The sequence below is a fragment of the Excalfactoria chinensis genome, chromosome 3 (assembly GCF_039878825.1).
Source record: "Excalfactoria chinensis isolate bCotChi1 chromosome 3, bCotChi1.hap2, whole genome shotgun sequence".
Lineage (NCBI taxonomy): Eukaryota > Metazoa > Chordata > Aves > Galliformes > Phasianidae > Excalfactoria > Excalfactoria chinensis.
Window position 1 is genome coordinate 80,256,570 of NC_092827.1, and position 15,509 is coordinate 80,272,078.

At 37.9% G+C, this 15,509-nt stretch overlaps 1 protein-coding gene across 2 annotated transcripts in view; it reads right to left on the minus strand.

Moving 5' to 3' along the window:
• The window catches only part of PRKCE (protein kinase C epsilon), a 262,981-nt gene that overhangs the window by 32,453 nt on the left and 215,019 nt on the right, over positions 1-15,509 (minus strand). The gene's annotated exons all lie outside the window — the stretch shown is intronic.

Here is a 15,509-nt window from a genome sequence, read left to right on the forward strand (position 1 = left end):
AGAATGGCAGGATGAATCTGTATTCACACTGACAATATTTACTGTGTCAGTCACTGCTAAAAAAACTTTTATGTTGAGCCATTGCTAAATATGTAATGTGACACAACCTGTCCTCACTGACACCTCCCTGATCCCACTGAGGACAATAGTCCTTAGGTTTAGCCAAGGACTAACTCAAGCTGAGGCATACTACTATGTGAAGTACAATGCTTTGTGCTCTTATTTTCATATCTCAAATAACATAAGATTGCATACTGTAACAATAACTTAGGTGGAGCACAAACTAGCAGTGCCTACTTATGTAGGTCTATAATCCTTTTAAATAAAAAAATACTAAATCATTATTTGATAAATCCACTTGATGAAAGATGGTGAAAGGATGGCGTGAAGCTAGAAAAGCTTGTCAGATCAAGTTCAGAAAAATGAATTCTGAAAAAATGCTAGCAGAACCCTAGATAGTAAATTTATCAGCAGACATACTAATTAAGTTTTCATATTTGGATCAGGTAAAATTTGTCTTTGGAACTCAAATGAAGTGGTGACTTTCCTCAATGGCCTTAGTAGATATGATGACAAAGTCACTGTCAATTTGATGGTGGAATATGAATTGTGCAAACATGAAGAAAATAAAAGAATACTTTGTTTCCAGGCATGTTTCTGTGGATAAGTGAAAAGGCAGATTTTTTCCCCCCTCTTCTCTATTTTCTTCAAGTTAAGTTTACTTACACAGAATAGAAAAACATTCAGCCAACAAATGCAATACTACCCATGTAGCATCTGTAGCAGTCTTTATTAACTATCATCTCAGCAATTCAGCCTTGCAAATCTTAATAGCACAGAAGAAAACATATTACTGCCTCGCACATGGTAGGAATGATAGAATAAAAGACCTAATCACAATTCATTCCATTTGTTTTAAGAATTTATCTGAATCATGCAAGTAACTAGAGCTGTGAAACATTTTGCTCTGTTGAGGTAGCACAACTTGCCTCAGGATATCTCTGGGGCCATTTCCAGTGGTATCTCCAATATGAATATATAGACTGTGCAGCTTCCTAAAGAAACCTGTCATTCTTTCTCGGCTAAACGCACTCCAGGACAGCCAAGATTGTGACCTGGGAGCTTCACTTGCATTCCTAAAGTTAGATGAGATGAATTTGAGCCTTTGAATATATTCACGTATGTGCTGCTTCCCAGCTTTCTGTGTTCCAGATAGAGATTTATCCTGTTTTCATTTCAGTTAGTCGTGAAACTAATTTTTTTAGGAGATAGACAGACAAAGGCAGATTAACAACAACAACAAAAAGACCAGTATTAATTTGTCTGATAGAATTCTCCCTCTCTTTCTCTCTCCAACACAAACACACAGAGTTTGCTAGCATTTGTAGTTATGCACTGTAAAACTTATTTTTCTTCAATTATGTCCTATTGCACTTTCCTGACTGTAAAACCTCTTCTCCCAACACATATCCATTAAACAGCCAGACACTTAACTGCTCTACTTAGACACACCAAACAAAAGTCTCCAAAGCATTATTTTACATTGTTTCAGGCTTATAGAATGAGCATTTTAAAGAAAATATGAAAACAGAAGAAAAGCTGCTGCTGTAATCAGCAATGGTTGAAGGCATTTCCTGTATTTTGCTATCAAACCGGTTGTTTTTTCCATTACATGCTAAATGAACTTTACTAAGGTCAAGACACCAAAGAAAAACAGGATCATAATACATTTAATCAACCAGAGTTGTCTACTTTAGTCTCTTTCTTTCAGATATTTTGTCCTGGATCTCATCCCATCTCCCCAATTTTCTCCCTTAAATCACCAATGCGTGTATCAGATCCTTCAAATTCTGGATTAAGATGGTTGTTTTCAATGGCATTTAACTTAGGTTTTGCACTTACCCTAGCCGAAAGGTCAATTAGCTTCACATTGTGTAACAATACCAATATTGTTTTAGCACGATATAACTGTAACAGGAGAGACAGATTTTCATTCGCTATCACAGTAATGGGCCAAAAACTTCCCTTTTAGATGGATGTCCATTGTTTTCACAATATGGCCTATTAAGATCAAGTCTAAGGTTTGAGATGACTATTAAAAAAATAGTTGAAGCTACAATATCATAGGTTAATTTGATCCAACTCTACAACATTATCGTGCTGTCATATGTGCTCTACATACAAACTGTATGAAGGTATAAAGCACCCCCATTCTATGCTCTGACCCTATCCTTTCTCTACAGAAAAGTCATCTTTGTTTCTTCGAGGAATACCAAACGACAGTCTTCTATTTGGTAACATGACACAAATGTCAACACCTCCCTCGGAAATGACCAGTTCCAAATGTATTGTTGACTCAGTGAAGGGAGAAGGAAGCCATTTTTTTCCCAGCAAATAAGAAAGCCCCATGCTCTGGTCCAGTTTTATACACAAAGGAGAATATTAGCCTGCCTGAGCTTTGTGATAAGACTGAAAATTGACTCATGCAGCCTCATTATCTACCCCAGAACAAAGAAAGGCCACTTGGTTCTAGAGATGGCCTCCAAAGCTCTCCTTAAGACCTGATCTCTCCTGCACCCTACTTTCTTTCTAGCTTTGAAGCTTTACATTTTCTCTTTTTAATTCATCTGAAGCTGTTTATCAAAAGAAACAAATGAGACTCACATAGATCACCATTTTTTCAGCCAAAGGGCCAAAACTTCAGCATTCTCAAACAAGATAAGACACAGTGAAGATGAAGAACTCTAACAATATTAGAATCTGCTCATAAAGGTTAGTACAGATGTTATACACCCTCAATAATACTTATTCTGCACTCTGTCAGGATGAGATGGAATAGTCATTCAGGAAAAAAATGAAACTGCTGCAAATGCTGGAATCCAACACTATAACTTGAATTTAATCATTTTCTTTCATTTCTTTTCTGGAATATCTATCTACACCACAGACCTATACAGAACAACATTTTCAAAGAGATTATTTCATTTTGGCAATACCTACACGGGGCATACAATAAAATGGCCAAACATAGGTGACAGGGAACAAATCCTGAGCAATCCATTAATGTGTCAGCATGAATCTACATTTCAGCTCATTTCTTTACCAGCCAAGGATCTCTGCAGCTTTTTAATGCACTGAAAGTGTAAAGGAAAAGAACTGCTGAGGGTTTTTACATCCAGGGTTTCTTTTTTATAAAAGAAACAAATGTATCAGAATTCTTTTTCTTGTGCTCCCAAGGGTGTCCCAGCAGGGAACAAACACAGTCCCTAGCAGTAAGCGGACTCCTGTTAAAGCTCCATATCACGTTTCCATGGAGTAGAATGCTTTCTTAGCCAGAAAAAAAACCCTCTTTGGTGAACTTTTGTACAGACACTGATTTTTCCAGCCTCACTTTGGCCTTAGTTCAACCTCCTGGGTCTTTTTACGGAAAGCCTTTCCACAGGGTAGTGCCCGAAATATTACGCAGCATGGACTAAATAACTTATATAGCATAAATGAAATGATGTAATTCAGCAAGAATTTTGCTTCTAACAAAATGCTTACTTATATGGAATCACTTGAGAAAAAGATTTTAATAATTTCTGCTTCTATTCTGATTTCAGGAGCATAGCTTACATGCCTGAACATCTTTTTACCCAATCACATGATCTGAACTGGGGAAGGTTATGCAGACTCTTAATTTAAAACTTTTTCTAATCCTGCTGTATTTTTAAGGATTAAAACAGCAGCAAACAGAAAAAAAAGCTTAATAGATTTCTGCAGAAATTCTTGGGAAACCAGCTGGTTACGTCTATTCTATTTTTAATCATTTAAAAGGATTCATTTATACAGGAACATTTGGCTTTCAAAATTCTATATAGCTAATTTTTCATTATATTTAATAAGAAAATTGCTGCTGTAGAGGGATTCTGGGAAAACTAAGACAAAACTTTATTATTTGTCTGTAAAGTATGATGAAGATGCCAGAACAAAATGGCAGTTACCTTCCCTTCTATGTTAACCTATACATAAAATAAACCTCAGTACCACTTCAAGGTAGAGGTCACAGAAGCTTGTGATTTGCCCTAATGGTCCCAACTGCAGCTCCAAACCTCATTTTGATTCATAATTAAAAGAGGGTTAAAAGAGGGAGCTCTAGCTCCAGCTCCAGCATTGTTTCAAATGCCGCACAAGTAGCTCCCCAAGTGTCCTCCTGAAAACACTTTCTCAGGAACACTACTTTGGCTGTAGTGCCAACAGAATAATATCAGCACTAAAAATCTACTCATACAAATGAACTCACTATTTTTAATTAATAGAAATGCTATGGAAAGGTGAGTCAAGTGGGTTGCTCCCATGAAAAATGATAGGTCAAGACTTAGGAAATGTACAGGTTATTCACTTTTACCAACATCAAGGTTAGCAAAGAGTGCTGTACCAATTTGTCTTTAGTTGTAAAACGGGCTACACAGTACGGTTCAATAGTCTAGCTCAAATGAAAACAAAGAAAGGTAATTCTGAAAATAAGATCTAGGAGACTGAAATATGATTTTAATCTCTAATGTTAGATATACTTACTGAGTAATCATTGCATATAAATACTGACTTCAGCAGGATTACAACATAAACTGTTCACCCAAGTAAGCTATTATCAGACAATTTTTTCACATTAAAAAAAAAAACAAACAAACAAACAACCAAACAGCTGAATTTGAGCCTGAGAAGCTACCTTCAAGACTTGAGTGCACCTGTCCAATACAATACTACTTCAGAGACTTGCTCACCAGATTCTTTGCTGTGACAGATCAGAAATTATCACGTAAAACTCCCAGATATTTACATGGGCCAAGACTAGACTGGAACCTAGACATCTCACAGATGAACTAAGTAACATCAAGTTTCATTAAATTATACTGTTCAATAAAGTCTCTTTGCATACTTCTGACAAACTGAGTACACTGAGCACAATTCAATTCCCCTGTAAAACTGCTTTGCTTTTCTGGTATCAGAAGCAGCTATTACTGTAAATGAGAATCGTGGGATTTTTTTAAGAGGTAGTCTTTTATACAGATGTAGCAGCCTCTATATATCCATGTCAGCCTACAACCAAATTTATCGCAGATTTTTGTTATGTATTAACACCTTCTGGATTTCAAATAAAAATACATGAACAAATGAATCTCTGAGAAAGATAATAATCAAAACACAGTATAAAACAAAAGGGGAGGGACTTTGCACCATCTCACAAAAACATGCACATGATGAATTAGACTCAACTTTGGCATACTGTGGAACAAATGAGGATCCTAGTTTATGGACTCTGTGGCCAATTTGTAGCATTGTGTTAAGACTTGAAGGAATAGTAAATGAAATATCAAAGGGCACTGCAATATGATTAACATCCAGTTTGGTCCATTACCATTCACCCTGCCCCAGCCATCATAATTTCCACTTTCTTTCATAGCCCATGCTACTATTGCTGTAAGAAGGTGAACACAACTCGATATGACTGTTTTTGAAAATGGATCCTATAAATAAGATGTGTAAAAAATAAAATGCTTTTTTTCTGTATAATTGTGTCCTAACTATGAGCACCCATAGCCAAGCCAGTAATAACTTATGTCTGAGATTTATCAGTAGATTCATAAGTTTCAGCTTAGTAATATCAGCTAATATTTTGCTGCTGTTGTTACAGAGAGAATTTCCAACATGCTGTCTCAAAATTTCTTCATACTCTCCTGCTCATGGACAGAACAATCATGCAATTCTTTTCCTCTTGGGTCATCCACAGAAACACAGAAATTTTGTCCTGCTGCTCAGGTATCACATCATACAATCTTGTGGAGGCTGCTGAATGACCATCTTCAGCCTTGTAGCAAGTGGTATACTTCTGAGCTGCTGTCTGCTTCCCCACTTCATAACTCAAGGATGTTTATTATTCTATTAGGTATTTATCAATTTTCATATGAATGAGATTTGGGGCCTCTTCATAATGATAACAGAATAATAAACTGCATAGATTTATTAGAAATTATTAACAAATAAAGTGGTAGACATTTGGCATGCCTTTTTTATTTCCTCAGAATACAGTACCATAAACACTTGCTGTCCACTTATTGGTGGTTAACTTCAGGTAAATATGTACTGAGGCAGTTTCTTAACTGCACATTATTTTTGATTTACAAGTACTCCTTTACAGCTGTGTCAGATTTATTGATGTTTGGAAGCTTTTAAATATCCAGTACCCACTTTACTGACTATAGCAATGCCATCTGACTCATTATTTCTGTTTGTTAGAATATATTTAGGCATTTTTTAAAATGGGTGTTAGTAGACCATAGGATCTCCCTTGGAAACATTATAATAAATCAAGTAAATAGTTGCTTAAGTGCTATAATGTTTACTTGTTACAACTTAATAATATACTTAATATTCCAGGTTTTGCACACACAAAGTCCCTCTGCTCAGGTTATTGGTCAGTTAGCTTTCTTTGTTTCTTTTTCTTAGGGCACTTATTCTACTTTATTCAGTTTTGTGCCAAAGTGCAACCAGTGCTACATTGCTAAGCCTTCTCATCCTTTCCTTCCCTCTGAATGGCAGTCCTATGCCTAAGACTGGAATACTTCATGTACAATATTTTTACAACTTTTACTGTCAAACTGACATTAAAAATATATGCAACTGCATGTACTATTTGTATTTGACATACTTTGAAAGACTGTCTTTTCTGACTGTTCCATACATCAACAGGACTAAATTAAAGCCTGAAGGAAAATATACATCTATGTAAGTATAGGCATTATTTATCCCCAATCTCTCAATGTTGTTTTGCAAGACTGACTAACAGAAACAAATTCCAGAAGCAAGAGGCAAGAAGTGAAGATGTATCTGGCAAGTACACTGGAAGAAGTCACGCTGGAACTTCTCCTTATACACTGAATATTACCTTATATTACCTTTTTTTTTTTTTTTTTTTTTTTTTTTTTTTTTTTTTTTTTTTTTTTTCAATAAAACAAACAAACAAACAAACAAAAAAAACCCTTTATATTGTCAAAGTAAGCAATCTGCTTATTTTTCACTTGCCAGGGTTGTGAGGCCTATCTTTACGTTTGTTTTGCTTTATTTTCTTCTCACCTAAAGGCCTTCTCAGTAGCATAATACAAACACGCATACAAAAAGTAACCATATGTCGCAGTTTCACCTGATATGGAGCACTGATCAAACCAAGCCACCATATTATGCTTTCATTCAAAAATGCTATTTGCCATTAGATTTACTATAAAGAAGATGAATATAAGACTTAAACAAAAATGCAGCCCTGTGATGTGGGAGAGCAAAACTCAATCTGGCCACAGCAGAATGACCCTGCTGGCTCCATCTTCCCCTATGTGTTTCAGGGTGCCAATAGCCCCAGGCCTCCTGCAGCTATCGCAAGGAGAACAGTCCCTGGCAGAGGTGATCAACATGTGCAGCCCAGAGAGCAACACTTAACTGAAGCTGTGACAACAGGAAGATCGCTTTCTATCAGAGTATTTTTGCCCCTGGCTGATGCTCTGGGCAGTTGCATGTTTGGAACTACTGGCAGCAAAGGAGAGGACAGACATTAATTTTGCCACAGGAAAGCAAGCTGAGTGACTCTTTACTCTCTGGCCTTGGCACTCCTCAGCTTTCAGGTGATTTTCAGCACACTCCTGACCGCCTGATCTATTTTGTTCCATTTTCTGATTTTCTGGTTACACTGCACCTAGTCTGTCCAAGGTCCTTCTGATGTAATCCCAGTACTGTTTATTCTAGTGGCAGCAAAAACTTTGAAGCGCTCCCCAAAATGCTGGGTTCCTTACAGGCTGCCTTTTCTCTGGTTCAGTTCATTTAGATGTTATATTTAACCTTCTGGAGAGCGGTATTATTTCTGTTCTCTTACATAATATTATGAATTTGCCAGCTAAATGGATGTTTTTAATATTTTCAAAAGTTTCAATGGTAATACAGTTATGTTGGCAATCAGATTAGCTAAATTCTCTTTTTCCATAGCTTTTTGCAGGGATGAGCAAAATAATGTATGTTTTTAAACAATAGCGAGGACTTCTATTTCAAAGAAAACACTTTTGTAATCAGTAAAATTGAAGCAAAGGGTTCTAAATCATACAGGAATCTGCACAATACCCACATATGAGTAGTCTCACAGAGTCAAAATCAGCCTATGAGTACAGTGATCTGCATGCAGAGATGTTAGCTGGAGCAGTGACTGAGAGATAAGCTGTTTTATAATAAGGAGTGGAAAGTGGGGGGAAGAGGGGATAAAAAGAGTAAATGCAAACCTTGAGCAGAATACAGTGAGGTTCTGATCAAAACATAGAAAAAGTCATATGTAACTGCCTCCACCAAAATGTGTCATCCAAATTTTCTTTAAAGGTGGTTTAGTACTTGTAATGTTTTAAAAATGCTAAATAGAGCTCCTTGCATGTTTTCATCTTACATTTTGCTTTCCTCTCCAATGCTTCTGTTGCATCCCAAGAGTATGACAAACACTCTATGAAATGCTTGTCACCTTAGAACCACATCTGCTGTGCCCTCTTCTGTATTACTGTGAGACTTTGGCAGAAGCACTTAATAGCATGCAAAAAGGCAAAGCCTCACCCTTAACACGACATAGTTTCAGCACTGCTGCAACTGAGTTATAGAAATATTTTCCATTGTTTGAAGATAAACATGACCGAAGGGAACAGCAAAATTCAATCCTAACATTTGTCGGTTTGCAGCAGAATCAAATTTAGGAAGGAACTTCAGAGTTTTAGTGCAAGGAGAAACAAAAACATTCTTTTCCTTCTGTTGGAAAATTGAAGACTGTGGCTTTGTTTGGAACCAGTCTATGTGTTTCTGGAGAAACAAAGCTATGCCTCGGGGTTTTAGGGAAACTGCAGGGATTGCCTTATGTTGGTACATTTCAGTTTTACATGTGCTGTAGCTCTTGTGATTTTTATTCTGTATAGGCCTCCCTCACTTAAAACCTTATCAAATGCAGAAAGGTAACACATTTTTTCCTGTTATAAAAACAAAAGCACAAACATCAATCATCTAAAATCACTGACATTTATCCAGAAATAAATATAAACATGCTCTATAACATTTAGCTGCCATTATCTGCTCACAAGTGCTGTTGGCCTTTCTACTGAGAGTACCGGAACATGGCTGCCCTCTCTGGAATGTAAACTTGGCATTAACTCTGGCAGATTCCCACTCCCTGCCCTCTCTCATTTAATATTAACCCACTCCTATACTGTTATCAGAAGGCAAAGGTCGTAGCTTTATTTACAGAATACAGCACTATACAAACGATCATTAAACAAGAAAATCTTGCATCAAATAAACATGAAGCAAAAAAACAATGCTGACCTTGCTACTGGGAACTCCCCCTGGAAGTACCTTGTCATTCCCCAGATGAGGTCAATGTCGCTGCTCTGTTCTTCTAACTATTTACTGCCCAGCACTGCTCCTCTACATACCCGACTCCTACACAAGCGCCAACTAAGGACTTTCTTATGTTACAAAACCAGGAGAAATTTAGAAAGCATTTTACTGTTGGAAAGACGGCAGGGTTCATATCCTATTCCCACAGTCTTTACTCATTCTTCCACAGCTGGAAACCTTGTCAAAGGCTCTCCTATCCAGCAGCAGCCTTTAGCACAAAGCAGAAGCTAGGCAGATGGCAGGGTGGACTCCCTGGGTCCGAATGCCAGAAGCCTGGGAACCAACCCTTCTTCCTGCTTCACATCTCCCTCGGCCCAGCTCCTCTCCACCCCAGCCCACTGCCTTTTCCTGCGGGAAGACATCCTGCTTATTTATGCATTTCATGACTGCTGGTTTGCCGAGACCCATCAAGAAAACGCGCAGATAGGGTGGGAGGCCACTGAATAAAATCCCATCGGAACTCCCACCTGGTCTGGGAAACTTGGACCATACATGTACCCTGGGCCACAAGTCTGGCAGGAAGAGTCAGTCCGCTAGTGCAGCTTTGGCAGCAGTCCCTGGGTGCTCTGGGACTCAGCCATGCACTGCAGTGCAACTCATGCCTTGTCTCCTGCTGTCATCAAAGGGAATGGAAATAAATTGCTTATTGCTCATTTGAGCCAGAAGTAAACTAGCTTCTCTGTAGCAGACTTCTGCAATGGGCAGTTTAGTAGGGGAAGGGGCAGTTTTTAGAATATTGCTGTACTTAGGTCTGAGTATGGTCTGTGAGGTACATGGTCTTTTTTGCCCTTGTCCAGAAACCATAGCTCAAGTAGTGATTTAAACTTAAATTGTTTAGGCTAACAGTAAGATGATCTTTACATAATTACATAATATATAATTACAAACACATTCAGTGTGCTCCCCACCTCCTAGTTTTAGTTCTGTAGTTTAAAGTCAAAAAATGGGGGGGAGGGAAGAGGAATTTTATTTGGTTGCTGCCATTCAGAAATAACACAGTGAGGTAACATGGGAGAATGACAGCTTTTAAGGTGTTAACCACTGACCATGCAACATTTTCATCAGTGTAAATATAACTCCTCATTACTTTGCCAAGGTTACACTGAATCATATGACCAACGCTGAAGTCAGACTTTCTAAATATTCTTGTTTCAAGTAAAAACACACTGATGAAAGTGATTTTAATTTTAGGTAGTTCTTCTCACTGAAACACCATGGTTTGCTGCCTTAATAGATGGGAATGCTGAGAAAACTGATAATCCAAGGAAAAAATTCAGTTAGTGTTCAAACAAGTTTTTAGGGTATTTGTATAAAGGAAAAAAATAATAAAAAAGCCTGGAGGGATTAAAGGATTGGCACCAGAATATTAATATTCACATTCTCCTCAATTTGGTGTTAGTATATCCTTCATCACAACCAACATACTAATTACAGAGTTCACAGATCCTCAGAAAGCTGCAGCAAGTTACAGGATGGATTGCTACTTCATATTGTTGAGCAACATGATAACCCAAAGTTATGAATGTGAACTCCTCTGTAAACAGGTGCCGTGCAATTTGAAGGCAATGTCTTCTCACAGACCTTACATTTGAAACCAAAAGAATCATAGAGTCATAGAATGGTTTGGGTTGGAAGGGACTTTCAAGATCATGTGGTTCCAACCCCCCTGCAATATGTAGTGATACCTCCCTCTAGACCAAGTTACTCAAAGTCTTACTCAGCCTGGCATTGAATGTTTCCAGGGGGAGCATCCACAACCTCTCTGGGCAACCTGTTCCAGTGTCTCACCACCCTCACACTAAAGAATTTCTTCCTAATATCTAGTCTAAATCTACCTTCTTCCAGTTTAAAACCATTTCTTCTTCTATTAATACATGCCCTTAGAAGATGTCCTTCCTCAGCTTTTCTGTAGGCCCCCTTCAGGTAATGGAAGGCCCCTATGACATCCCCCTGGAGCCTTCTCTTCTGCAGGCTGAAGAGTCCCAGCTCCCTCAGCTGGTCCTCCTAGGGGAACTCACAAGAGCAGATTAGAGGGTCAGAATCACCTCCCTTGACCTGCTGGTCACACTTCTGCTGATGCTACCCAGGATACGGTTGGCCTTCTATGCTGCAGGAGCACACTGCCAGATCATGTTGAGTCTTTCATCAACAAGCACCCCAAATCCTTATACTCAGGGCTGTTCTCAAGTCAATCTCCACCCAACCTGTATCTGTACTTGGGATTACCCCAACACAGGTGCAGGACCATGTATTTGGCCTTGTTGAATTTCATGAGGTTGGCATGGACCCACCTCTCAAGCCTGTCCAGAACCCTCTAGATAGCACCCTTTCCCTCTGATGTGTCAACCGCATCACTCAGCTTGGTCGCATAAAGAATGACTTAAACCAAAATAGGTGACACTAATTTCCAAGTCAAGATATTTTTAATCCTCTTGGGTAAAATGAAATTGTGTACATTTAGTTTCCTTGTTCAGCATTTCAGAGGCAGCACCTGATGGAATTATTTGAATGGTCTTGCATTATGCACCATGACATGCAATCGTTGGCCACTGAAACAAGATTTGCAGTACACTCAGTTATTCCCTCTATCAAATATTAACAGGGGATGTTGATTTGTTTGTTCATGAGCTGGTGCCCCATCCTCATGCTGGTGCTGTTGTCTGGGGAGACAACAGTTCTTTGCATGTATTTCAGGCCAGAATGGGCTACTTGCATCACCTCACTTGGAAACGAGACCCAGAGTCATCCATATGAGAATTCCTGTATTTGGCTCAGCACTTGCAGGTTAAGAGGGTCTCATTTACACATCTGTGGGAATTGCACCACAATGCATTACAGGGTCAGTATAAGAAGGAAGTACAGAAGTGGTGGTTTCTTAACACCCATTTTGGCATATCTTCCCTGTGTGAGAAGATACATTAAGTTGATTATAACACCAGACTCCAGAGACAGGTAACAGTGAACATAGACCATAAACTTCCTTCACTGAGTTTTCAGTCCAATTCAGATGAGATTCATAGTCTTGCTCTTAGTTCCTGAAGGTTGGATACGTTTTTTTTCTGAGTGGTGCAATTGCACAACACGAATAATAACAGCCAGAAACAGAGATGGAAAGTTTTGTTATTTCTGATTGACTCTACTTGTATTGTCAGGCCCAAACTTGACATGTGCCTAAATAGTGCATGCCAGATGAGGGGGAAGGTGGAAGGGATAATGTATTTTCTATTAGTTGCTGAAGAGTTTCTGCTACAATGACATTAACGTTATATACTTAAAAAGGTTGCACAGGGAATTATCCTAAAGTTTATCTATTATGCAGTATGAATACAGTAACAGCAGAATCCTTATTTATAAAAATTATGAGCTTAATCTTTACTTCCAATATAAACTCCATAAACAGAAGGAAGGTGCTTAACTCCAGCCAGCACATGGATAATTGGATAAGCCTGGGAACAGCTGTGCCAGTTGCTAAGATGTGAACCTGCAGAATAATTTCTATTGCCAAACAGGGAGCTGGTTTTCTCTTTGAACTTCAGGGGAAATGAGGATAAGCTAGTTATTAAAAAAAGATGATCATTTAGTATCATCATTGCACTTTCTAAAAATCTAGCCAACAAGCCAAAGCATGAGCTAAAGCTAGCTATTTACTTCCAAAAATATAACTGTGTTTAGTTCCAAACAAATACTTTCACATACATGGCTGAAAAAAGATCATAAGCTAGAGCAGCTATTTTGAAACCTGCATTTCCATCAAACACCTTAGTTTATTTTTATATTCCCCATTTTCCTTGAAGTATTGCCCACATAAGCACCATTTCCCACTTTGGAGAATAACCATTAATTTCATACCACAATGTTTTTTCTAGAGATATAATTACACAGAAGACAAGTATTCTTTATTAAAATTTCTGAAGGCAGGTTAAGTAGTTATGACTGGTAGTTATTCAAGAGCATAGCTGTTTTTTGTTTTGTTTTTTTTTTTCCTTCCCCCCCCACACACACACTTTCCTTGTTTGCCAGCTAATAGAAGCTTAGAAGAGGTGGAAGGGTGAAAGAATTACTTGATCCCAATGCATTTTTCATATTGTAATAAGTGAGGCAATAAGATCCCCAATAACCAGTCCAAAACTGGACATAATCATGTGCAAAAGCCTGTGCCAAAGCAGAATACAACTACATGTATTCTTAATGTTCCTTTTGTTCCTACTTTCATGCATGCTATTTCTCTTCTTTTGCCTCATCTAACAATACACTTTTTTTTAAACAATTTTGTAGCACTGTTTCATCATAATGACATTTTTCTTGGGATCAAAGTATTTTGAATCAGACACAAAGCCACAGAAAGAACACATACATACACACCAGGTGACTCAATGCAGCTAGAAGCCAACACAGTAAAAGCTACACATAAGACAAGGAGAAATGGTGGGAGAAAAGAGAATGAGAGTAGAGAAAAGAGGATGTAGTTAAAAGATGGGAAGAGGGAAGAAATAGGAATAATAAATTCGCATAAAGATGTTAGAAGGTAATTTCACCAATTTGAATTTTGTTTCTTACTGTTTCACAGAAATCACTGCACTGAATGTTGATTACAAAGTATCTAAGTTTCAGCTTTCAGAAAGAGAAAATAAGCTCAAATCTTTTCATGGAGGAAAAAAGTCCTCAAAATTCTTCCCTTTTTTAAAGCATCCAAAGATGTCTGATCCTTTATGGTGGATACTTAGAAAATTTTGAAATTGCCACATTCTACTCTCTGAATGTACACATATATAGCTTTGAAAATAAACACAGAGAAGGAGCAAGAAATACTCTACAGGCAAGAAAGGAAAAAATGCGTGGGTTATTTAGCACTTGAAAATAAATGTATATCAAGTAGTAGAGAAGAAACTCCAATCCATTTCACAAACATCATACCAGTATTAATGAAAGATCACAGTATCACAGAACTATAGGGGTTGAGAGGGAGCTCTGGAGATCATCGAGTCCAATCCATTGCTAAACCTTACAGAAGGTTTCACAAGAAAGGATCCAGATGGGTTTTGAATATCTAAAGTAAAGAAGATTCCACAGTCTTTCTAGGCATATTGTTTCAGTGCTCTGTAATTGTCTAAGTAAAGACATTTTTCATTATGCTTATATGGAACTTCATACGCTCCTGTCTTTATCCACTGCCTCTTGTCCTATCACTGGGCAACGCTGAAAAGAGCCCAGCCCTATCCACATGACTCCTGACCTTCTGATATTTATTACAAGTGTTTATGAGATCCCCTCTCAACTTTTTCTTTTCTAGGCTGAACAGCCCCAGAACTCAGCCTTTCCGCAAGGGAGATGGTTCTGGGTCCCTCAACATTTCTTGAACTGAGAAGCCAGAACTGGAGGTGAGGATGAAGAGCTAGTGAAAGTTTTCTAAAGAAGAGTAAATTTTTACCAAAGGTCTGTTTTCACAGGAATTCAATTTTTCTTCACAAGATTCAATCTCCTGAAGTTTTTGATGTCCCTGGAAAGGAGATTCTTTTTCTGGGAAGTTTCATCCCAGCTGGTAGGAAAGCCAATGGCTTCTGATGGAAATTATTGCTTAGTCCTGGTTATCTAACATTTACAATTCACTTTTAATTTCTAATGCTTCTGAGAGCAGCATTAACACAAATTCCATATCCACATAATGATGCTTCTGCTTAAGAATTGTCAGAATGTCTGTCCTAACTCAAAAAAAAATGATCACCGAGAAGAGGGTAAGAATATAAAAATGGTGAAAATTTATTTATGAGGTAGGTCAGACCTCTGTCACAAAACCCATAAAACACCCTGTTTGTGAAAGCCTGAATTTATCATGAGCACTGACGGTCTGCTGATGGCAAACAAAATAAGAGATGTATAAAATGTCAAGATAAAGGACTTATCAGCTGCATTGACAACAGGCTGAAATTTTTCAAAGCGATTCCTTATTTTTAATAGTAAAACACATATACCTAAATGCATTCTTCATAATGCAACAAAACCACACGTATTTTTGTGTACACATATGCTCAAGATTTGAGATTTGTGGGGGTGGGGGTTCAAAT